The sequence below is a fragment of the Phaseolus vulgaris genome, chromosome 1, assembly GCF_051622355.1.
Source record: "Phaseolus vulgaris cultivar YP4 chromosome 1, ASM5162235v1, whole genome shotgun sequence".
In the NCBI taxonomy this organism is placed as follows: Eukaryota; Viridiplantae; Streptophyta; class Magnoliopsida; order Fabales; family Fabaceae; genus Phaseolus; species Phaseolus vulgaris.
In genome coordinates this window covers 30,878,704-30,889,743 of record NC_143498.1, presented here as the reverse complement: position 1 = coordinate 30,889,743, position 11,040 = coordinate 30,878,704, and positions in this window count along the sequence as shown.

The following is an 11,040-nucleotide window of genomic DNA, read 5'->3' as shown; positions in this document are numbered from 1 at the left end:
TGAACTCTCAACTAGCGGGGGAGCTCAAGTCCACCAAGGAAGCGGCCACTGCTGGAGAGAAGAAGCTTGAGGAGGCGGTGGGCAAACTATCTGAAACCAAGGGCCAATTGGAAGAAGCTGCCTCTTCCCTTGCCGCCCTTACCACCGAGAGAGATGCTGCGGAGGCCTCAAGGCAAAAACTGGAGGCGGAGAAAGCTGATTTGATGAACGTGGGTGCTGACGCCCTTACTGACGGATTTGAGCTGGCACTCGAGCAAATCCGATGCGTTCTCCCAGACTTGGACCTCTCGCAATTCAGCATTTATCACGAAGTGGTAGATGGAAAGCTCACCCCTCCTCCTCCTTGATCTCTTCTTTTTCTTGTAAATTTATACTTCTGCACAACTCTTTGGTACTTAGAATTTGTATAAGACTTGGTGTAAACACATACTCCCAATTCGTATAAGTTTCTTCTCTTGTATTTTTCTTGAGCTTCACCTTTCTTTATGCACACGACTAACTGTTAGCTAGCTTAGGTTTAGCGCGATCTTAAGCTTTGTCTTTCCCTTTGCACACGACTAAGTGTTAACCAGCTTAGGCCTAGCGCGATTTGCCTCCTTTGATCTTGGCCTCTACTTTGATCGCGACTAACAACTTCCTTAGCTTCGTCTTTAACAGTTCCTGTGCGCTGCTTTGCACCACTAACCAATCACTGACGACTCATCAGCGATCGTTCTTCGATCTTCACTTAGCTTCTCTGTCGCTCTAGCGCTAAGTGCATAGAGGACTCTGACATCGATCGCTCGAGGTGATGCCTGGCTTTGGGGAAAGAAAAGTGTTTCTCGCTAACCCCTCTTACCTTCCCCAAGGTCACCACCCTTCGGCAGATTGAGTCGTTCATTCCCTGCCTCACTCCTTGGGTGAGAAGGGTTTCGGACTAAGAGCCTTACTGGGCCAATATTGGTGTATGCCAAGTGGGTAAGGACATTTGTCAAAATCTTTCCTTTCCCTCTCTTGGTCTTACTAGCACCCCTGGCTTTTCAAACCCTTAGCTGCCTGCGCTCACACCTGGGGTGAGGAAGACTTAGATCAGTGCCAGTACTCGCGCCTAGGGCGAGTAAGGCCTAACCGATCACCTGCACTTGCGCCTGGGGCAAGGAGGATTTGAACTTTAATACTTGCGCACACTTGATATGCTGGAAATTTTTTCATTGGGTGGCCTCGTTAAAAACCCTCCTTAGGGAAAAGAGTGCCCCCTTGTCTGTTCAACTGTTCCCACTATATACAAAGCATGTATCTTTATCGCGAGAACGCAACTACTTTACAACTTAACTGAAGTAAAATTTTAAGTGGGTGGCGTTCCACGTTCTGGGGATTGCTCCTCCCTCCAGAGTTTCTAGCCGATAAGCTCCGTTCTCCAACGTCTCAACCACTCTGTACGGGCCTGTCCACTTTGGAGACAACTTGTTCTCCATCTCATTCTGATGCGCCTTTCTCATCACCAGATCACCTTCCTGGAAGCGCCTGGGCCTCACCTTAGAGTTGTGCCTCCGCTCTACTCTTCTCTTTACGGCTTCAGCACTGACTCTGGCTTCTTCTCGCACTTCGTCCAGCAGGTCGAGATTCACCTTACGTTCTTCATTGGACTCTTCAGCAATGAAGTTCAAGAATCTGGGGGAGCTTTCCTGTATCTCCACGGGAATCATGGCGTCAGTCCCGTAGACAAGGCTGAAGGGTGTCTCATGGGTGCTGGACTGTGGGGTGGTATGGTAAGACCATACGATTCTGGGGACCTCCTCTGCCCAGCCTCCTTTAGCCCTGTCTAGTCTTCGCTTCAGCCCCCTGAGCAGTACTCGATTGGCCGACTCCACCTGCCCATTGGTTTGCGGGTGTTCCACTGAAGCGAAAACCTGCTGTATCTTTAGCTCCTCAGACATCTTCCTCAGCTGATTACTCGTGAACTGGGTGCCATTGTCGGAGAACAACCTCTTGGGTATTCCGAAACGACAGACGATGTTCTTCCAGACGAAATGCTCGACTTTCTGCGCGGTGATGTGTGCGACTGGTTCTGCCTCCACCCACTTGGTGAAGTATTCAATGGCCACGATGAGAAATTTCATCTGCCTTATCGCGAGGGGGAAAGGTCCTAGGATGTCGATCCCCCATGTGTGGAATGGCCACGGGCTATGGATGGACCTCAACTCTTCAGGAGGTGCCTTGTGCCAGTCCGCATGAAGTTGACACTGTTTGCAACGCTGAGCAAACCTCACGCAGTCTTCCTTTAGCTTTGGCCAGTAGTACCCCGCGCGGAGTATTCTACTTGCCAAAGCGCGACCACCTACGTGGCTTCCGCACACCCCCTCGTGCAGCTCAGACATGAGTCTGGTGCATTGCTCGCCGTGCACGCAGATCTACACAGGGTGAGAAAATCCAAATCTAAAGAGGTTTCCATCAATTAGAGTAAACTTACTTGAGCTCCTCTTTATCCTTTTTGCCTTCGCCACGTCAAGTGGAAGTACAGCATCCTCTAGGTATAGTTGGTATGGCGTTATCCAGGTGTCGGGTTCCTTCACCGTGCGGACCTCCATCGACTCATCGATCTTCGACGGTCGCGCTCTCACCCTCGGTGCTTTCAACGTTTCTTGAGTCAACGACCGATGACCGATCGTCAGGCGCTCCATTGATTTGCACACATGAAGTACCTGGTTGTCCGACACGAACGCTCGCGGTACCTTCAAGGTCTCCTGAATGACGGTCCTCTGCTTCCCCCCCTTGCCTGAGCTGGCCAGCTTGGCAAGCAGGTCTGCTCTGGCATTTTGCTCTCTTGGCACGTGCACCAATTCAAACTCTGTGAAGGACGTCTTCAGGAGCTGTACATACTCCAGGTAGGCTGCCATCTGGGAATCCTTTGCCTGGAACTCCCCTGTGACCTGCCCGGTGACTAGCAAAGAGTCGCTTTTGGCCAGCAGGTTTCTTGCTCCCATTTCTCTTGCTAGCAACATTCCTGCGATCAAGGCTTCATACTCCGCCTGATTGTTGCTAGCCTTGAAGGCAAAGCGGAGGGACTGCTCGATCAGTACCCCATTTGGGCCTTCCAGGATGACTCCAGCGCCGCTCCCCTGCTGATTAGAGGAGCCATCCACCGATAACACCCATCGGAAATCTAAACCTTTTGCAGGTGTCGCGATCGACGACAGCTCGACTACAAAGTCCGCGAACACCTGCCCCTTGATCGGTCCTCGGGGCTTGTACTGAATGTCAAATTCTGACAATTCCACCGCCCACTTGACCATCCTTCCTGCTACGTCAGGTTTTTTCAGCACGTTTTGGATGGGCAGATCTGTCATTACCACCACTGTGAAGCTGTGGAAGTAATGCCTGAGTCTCCTTGCTGAAAAAACCACCGCCAGGGCAGCCTTCTCGAGGGTCTGGTACCTTGTTTCAGGGCCTTGCAGCACCTTACTCACGAAGTACACAGGCCTCTGGGCCTGATCTTGCTCTTGCACCAGGACTGAGCTGACTGCTCTCTCCGTCACAGCGAAATATAGACGAAGAGGGATGCCTACCTGAGGTTTTCGCAAGACTGGTGGGCTCGCCAGATACTCCTTCAGTTTGATGAAGGCCTCCTCGCACTCCTGTGTCCAAAGGAATCTGCTGTTGCGTTTAAGACACTGGAAGTACGGATGACCTTTCTCCCCTCCAGCGGACATAAACCGGGATAAGGCTGCCAAGCGGTCGGTGAGCTGCTGCACCTCCTTCACCGTCGTCGGGCTCCTCATTGCCACGATTGCTGCGCACTTCTCTGGGTTAGCTTCGATTCCCCGCTCTGTTAAGAGGAAACCCAAAAACTTCCTAGCCTCCACGCCAAAAATACACTTCTCAGGGTTGAGCTTCAGCATGTACTTGGCGATGGTGGTGAATAGTTCTTCCAGATCAGCTGCATGATGCTTCTTCTCTTGGGACGTAACCACCATGTCATCTACATATGCATGTACGTTCCTTCCCAGCATGGGCGAGAGCACCCTATCCATGAGCCGCTGGTAGGTAGCCCCCGCGTTCTTTAATCCGAATGGCATGACCCTGTAGCAATAGCAAGACCGTTCCGTCATGAACGCGGTCTTGCACTCATCCATGGGGTGCATCCTGATCTGGTTATACCCCGAGAAAGCGTCCAAGAAGCTGAGTAACTTCCCCCCTGATGCGCTATCGACTAGGGCGTCTATACTGGGTAAGGGGTAAGAATCTTTGGGGCACGCCTTGTTGAGGTCAGTGAAATCCACGCACATTCTCCACTTGCCGCTTGCCTTCTGAACCAGCACCACATTCGCTAGCCACTCGGGGTACTGGATCTCTCTGATGTGCCCTGCAGCAAGGAGCTTCTGCGCTTCGTCGTGGATCACCTTCCTCTTCTCCTCGTTGAATTTCCTTCGCCTTTGTCGCACAGGTCGAACCTTAGGGTCCATCGACAGACGATGGCAAAGGAAATCGGGGTCGATTCCTGGCATGTCGGACGCTGACCATGCAAAGGCACCCATGTGCTTTTCGATCACACCAACAATCAGCTTTCGCTCTTCTTCAACGTGGGATCCCCCCAATTTGAACTTTTTCCCCCCGATGTCCACTTCGACCCATCCTTCAGCTGGGTGGGGCCTTCTCTCACTGGCGATGACCGCCCTCGCGATCCCTGACTCGCGAGGAGCGATCGCGCCTTCCTCTTCTTCTTCCACCTGAGCTACCTGGGAGCCCCCCACCGTAGCGTTCTCCATCCTCCGAGCACCCTGTGTTTCCCTAACCACTGATCGCTCTTCGCGCACACCTGGTGGGGGTGCCGTGGTGACGTGGCATACGCTTCTCTTCTGCTTTAGGCTGTTCTCAAAACAGCGTCTAGCCTCAGCCTGATCCGACTTGATGGTTATTACGGTCCCCTCCATCGACGGCAGCTTCAGCTTCATGTGCCTCGTTGATGGTATTGCGCCCAACCTATTGAGGGTTGGCAACAAAATGTTGTATGCGGAAGGGGCGTTCACCACCAAGTACTTTATCCTTTCAGTGCGGGCTGTCGTTCCATCAGTGAACGTTGTCCTCAGCTCAATGTATCCCCGCACCTCTACCTGATCTCCTGCAAAACCGTAGAGACACCCGGTATACGGCCTTAGTTGATCAGGGGACAACTGCAACTTGTTAAACGTCGGCCAGAACATGACGTCTGCCGAGCTTCCTTGATCTACGAGCACTCTGTGCACTCGTCTTCCTACCGTGATGACGGAAATGATGACAGGGTCGTTATCGTGCGGGACGACGTCCCGTAGGTCAGCTTTCCTGAAGACAATATCTACTTCAGGGTAATGGCTCTCATCTACCGCGTCTACCGCCATAACCGACCGAGCGTACCTCCTTCTTTGTGACGCAGTGCATCCCCCGCCAGAGAAGCCTCCCGCGATTGTTTGCACTTCCCCGTGCACAGGGACTTCATGCTGCTGTTCTCCAGCCTGGGATCCCGACGCGCGATCACCCTGCGGCTCACGCAGGTAATCTGCTAGGAATCCTGACTTCACCAACTCTGCCAGTTGGTGTCCCAACGCCAAACAGGAGTGAAGTGTGTGGCCAAAGGCCTGGTGAAACTCACACCACTCATTCTTCTTTCTACCAAGTACCTTATCAGTCTTCTCCGGTACGCGTAGTCTTGCTGCTACAGCAGGAAGGGCGATGAGATCCGCCAATCCCACCATGAAATTGTATCTTAGGGGCGCATTGTTCTCCCTTGCACGCCCCCTACTTTGATCCTTGCCTGGTGCGTAGGGACAAGGTTTTTCCCGCACCCTTTTCCCCTCCTTGGCCTCATGCACCCTTGCTTGCTGCGGTTTCCCTTGCCCTCCACGCGGTGTTGGTGGTGCAGCACTCCCTCTTTTTTCATAAACCTATGTTTCTGCCACTACGTGCGCCACCGTGCGACGCCGGATCTCTGCAAAGGTGCTGGGATGGCTCCTGATGAGAGACTCGCTGAAGGGGCCAGGCAGCACTCCCTTCTTGAACGCGTGCACCAGCATATCTTCATCTTTGCTGGGCAGTCTAACCACTTGTGCTCCAAAGCGGTTGAGGTAGTCCTTCAGCGACTCGCCTTGGTACTGACGCACGTCGAACAAATCGTATGACACCACTACAGGTGCTTTGTTGACGATGTACTGCTCAGTGAAAAGCTTTGAAAACTGAGGGAAAGACGTGATATGTCCTTCTGGTAAGCTCACGAACCACTCCATGGCGATTCCGCTTAGTGTGCTCACGAACATTTTGCAGTACACAGCGTCTGAGCCCCCAGACAACATCATCTGGGTGTGGAACGCCGTCAGATGCGCCTCCGGGTCTTCTACCCCTGTGAACGACGCCTTCACCCCCACCAGGTTGGGAGGCACCATGGTTCCCATGATTTTAGGGGAGAATGGCATGGGGAACGCTCTTGGAGGTGACGACTGCCTAGACGTCCTTTCGTCAGCCGCGTGTTCCCTCTGTGCCTGCAATGTCCTCCTCAGCTCTTCATTGACGCGATTCAGCTCGTCGTTCCTACTCTGCGACGCAGCCAACTCCGTCTGCATCCTTTCTTGTTCAACTTTCAACGCTGCGGCGTTATCATGCAGCGTGCGCACCATCTCCAGGACCTGCGCCATTGTCACAGCTCCTTCGTCAGCAGATGGCGCAGGTGATGGTTGTCTGTTCCTTGGCATCTTTCCCTAGCAAAGAACTTGGTAAAACCTTGGTAAGCTTCAAAAACTGTGGTGTATATGGGACCACGATTCACTCGAGCCCCACGGTGGGCGCCAAATGATCCTGCCGACAACTCGAACGTGGAGGAATCGCTTTGTAGCACTCTCTGTCCTGGCTACGCGACTGCGTTCTCTGCAGAATCACCCTCAGAACCTTCTCTTGGATCTCCAAACGTGACCTGCAAAACACACAGACGGCGCCTCTAGCGGCCGTTTGCACTCCGACGATCAAGTTAGACCACAGAACCACTAAATGAGAAAAACTAGTAGTGTGTGTGAAAAACTCTTGTTCTCTTTTTTCTCCTCCTAATCTCTCCCTGATTCTCTTTTATGTCTCTCTCTCTGTTTCTGGGCCTAACAGAATTCTGTTATGCTTTTCTGGCATGTGTCAGAACCCTGTTATGCTTTTCTGAGACAATGTACCTCCAGAATCAGTAGAGTGTGGGTGTGAGAGTCTGTGCGTGTCTTCGCGTCTCTGCGCTTGGTTGCGCCTGTCTGTACCCTTAGTGGTACGGAGTGCACCTTTATCTAGACCGCACCCCTCTCAGATGATGACACGTGGAGGCATGCAACTCACATCTAACCACAAACGTGTCACTTACTGGAAGGGCTCTAGCGCTTCTCCTTGTGCGCCTAAATTATTCCCTTGCGGAGTAACTTAGGATATTTCTTCCATCTGGGTAAGTCGCATACTCTCAGGAGAACGCCGGGCGTGGCTGGTCTAGGCACACTCACCAAGCGTTGCCCTCTGCGTAACGGCTTACCCTTCACGGTATCGCGCACGTAATGGGTTGAGGGAATCACCAATCACTGACTGGTTTACTAGTTCCCTCAGGCCACTCTCGTGCACGATTTCCTGAGATGTGCCCATGCGAGGTCCATGCGTAATGCTCTCGCTGGGAACCTCAGCCCCAGTTTAACTGCGTGTAACACGGGACCCCGATGACCATGCACCCGATGACTGATCAGTGCTCTATTGCTTCTCGCGTTCTGCCCCCAGGCATTAGTCTGGGAACTGGTCTGTTGGTGGCCATTTGGCCACTGACCACCGATCACCGTTCTGGGTGATCTGTCCCCTGACCTCTCTGCCGCCTGATCTGTCGGTGGTCACTTGGTTACTGACCCCCCGATCATCGCTCTTGGCGATCGCCCCCCTGATCTCTCTGTCACCTGCTCCACGTGTCACCCTGCGAGTGGTCCACGTGGTTCTCTGCTGCTGACGTCATTGACTACCGATGACCGATCGGATCACATATAACATCCTAAAAGATCGATCCAGTTCAAATAATTTGAATTGTATAAGGATAAAGGTTCGTAATTTTTTTTCTTTCTCTTTTCATTGTTTATCAATATACTAACTTTTAATTTTTATTGAATTATAGTGTAATAAACAACCAGGAAGCTATGAGTGTGGTTATTACGTTATGCAATGGATGATTACCATTGTAAGACTAGGTGTTAAAACTGGTTGGAGAGAGGTAACATGATATGTTAAATTATTTCTATAATTCTTGAACATATATGCATCTTAAAAATAATTTATGTCAACTATATTTTGAAATGCAGTTATTCACGGAAGAAATACCAATGAGTTAAGAAGCCATAACATATGTGAGACATTCTGTGTCCACATATTTCATAAATTTTTATAACTCTAGGATAGTTGATCAATAGTGTAGGGATTATACGTAATTTGATTAGTGTTTGTAATGTACATTTTGATCAATATTTATTTGATTCTTTCAATTTATCTGAATTTATGTATTTGTCTGGCTGGGTATATATAATCGAACATGTTAATTTATATGGGAATTAGCACTAATACTGATCCTGCCTGTTGACCAAAACGCTGGAGCTTTGCCTCGTCAAACTTTGATCGACTTATGCGCCGTGTCAGCCTCCGTCCTTCACCGCGATCCACCTCAAGATCCTGCAAAAGACGAAACGGCGCCGCTGTGGCCGATCTCGCTCCGACGCCCAAGTCAGCGATTGAACCACCAATTACTTAAGAGTAAAACTCAAGAACTCTAAGGAACCGTGACCAGTTCTCTCTCAGTGTACTCAAGACTCGCAAGCGTAAAGAAACAATCTGAACGTGCGTACCTCAGAAGTTCGTTGGAAACTCTTATATACCTGGGCACTTTCTCTCTCCTGGCAGTTACACATCTGGACACGTGGCTCGCATCTAGCTGTACACGTGCCATCATCTGGAGCATCCTTGACTTGGGCGCTACTTCTTACTCTTCAGGTCTTTTGGCTAAGTTACTTATGTATGATACTACTCAGTGCATAGTTGCCTTGGAGCGTGATCTCTTCTGGATGGCAAGTTCGGGTGCCTTCGTACACACCTTCCTTGTGGTCTCGCCGGCTGCCTTCATGATCTGCCCTACCTGCTTCACCGTATATGTTCAAGTAAGCTGTCTCCCGACCTCATCCTCTGGCCAGCTGGGAAATGACTATCTGCCTTCATCTTCGGCGATGTCCTTGTTTCGGCGATCTCTAATCACTTGGTCGCCTGGGTTCACATCTGGCGACTTCATCTTCAACCCGGTGACCGTCGGTTTAGGCATGCTGGAGATCGGAGCACGCCAACTTAGTAACTGGCGACTACACGAACCCCCCGATTTCCTTCCCTTCTGCCAGCCAGGTGTCCCATGCAACACGCCTATATAATAGCTCGATGCCACGTCATCACTTCCGACTACCAGGGCGGTACACAAGCCCCCCAGTCTTAAGTGAAGACTTGTCCAGCGAAAAGACTAAAGGAGTCACGTCACTACCGATCTACGTGGCGCTGGCGCAGAATTCCAAACGTTTGTACTTTCTGCTTTCCTGACGCTCCACCAAACATTCTCCCAATCGTCCGACAGTGGCTTCATCAACGGTTGCCTTTAGTTGTCGTTTGCGCTTCCAAAAACCATTTGAAAAACCCTTAAACCCATTTCACTTCTACTGCTCCATCACCTCTTTGCCTTCTCAAACGCTTCGAGTTTCTCTGCAAAAACACACGACGCTCTTCAACCTTCTGGATCCTCAACTTCATTCAGCGTTCTTCCGATCATCAAAAGGTACTCCCTTTACTTCTTCTGTTGAGTTTTCCTGCATTTTAACCGATTCGCATCATCCATTAACTGTCTGGTGCATACCCTATGGGTTGTTTCTTCTGCTTCTTCCTTCTCGTAACTTAGGGCTTCGTCTCCATTACAACGAACCTTCGTTCGTTCGTTTTCTCATCCTTCTTTCACAACCGAGTCAGCCTCTACGGCCTTTGCTCACCTTTCCCTTTCTTTTTCCTTTGCAGTTTCCACGATGGCTCGCTCAAAGATCACCCCAAATCCTCCTCCCTCGTCACGAAACCCTCCATCTCAGGCTCATAACCCACCAAGAGCACCTGGTGCTTCTTCTTCCCAGGCTGAGAGGCCTGCAACCTCTGGCCCTGACCTGGCTCAGGCTACTCCACCGGTCGCCGGAGGAGCCTCCGTCCCTACTCCAGACTATAAAAAGATTTACCCCTGGGCCAGCTCGGCTCTGCTGAAAGAAACTTCTTCGATAAACTCTGCAATGGCGGTGCTCCGACTAAGGAAAGGGGACCAGTCAGATCTTTCTTTTCACAAGGAGCACGATAGTAAGATGGCTGTGCTGCCTTGCCACCCTGAGGAGCCGATCTGCGCTGACGACAAAGCGAGCGATGGCGAGTCGTTCTGCTTTCTCTACACGACGTTTTTCAAGAAGGTGAAGCTCCGACTTCCCTTTACTCGTTTCGAGCGAGAACTGCTGACCGAGCTCGACATCGCCCCTGCCCAGCTTCACCCCAACAACTGGGCGTTCGTAAGGGCATTCCAGATCATATGTGCACATCTGGGACTGCCAGCGTCAATGGACGTTTTCCTCTTCCTTTTTGAAGCTAAGCATCCAGGAGATCGCCTTTGGGTGAGTCTGAACGGGATTGCTGGAGGTCGATCCTTTCTATCTTCCAGCAATCTTACAAGGATTGGAAGGGGAAATTCATTCAAGTACGCCAAAACGACCAGGATGCTTCGCTGCTCGACGGCTTTCCCTTGTACTGGGTAAACAAGGGAAACAAAGACTCCAAGAGAAACTTCAGGAGGCCAAGAAGCCCTGACAGCATGGGCGTTTTGGACAAAGATCTGTGCCTCTTCTGGAAGAGCGTGGCAGACGCCAACATTACCTTCCTCACCACTGCGCTCATCTCCTTCGAGTTCTTCGAAGACCAACTCAAGGCTCGAATAGGTTAGAGCTCACCTCAATATCTAAGTTATTGCTCTTGGCGATACCTCTGTTA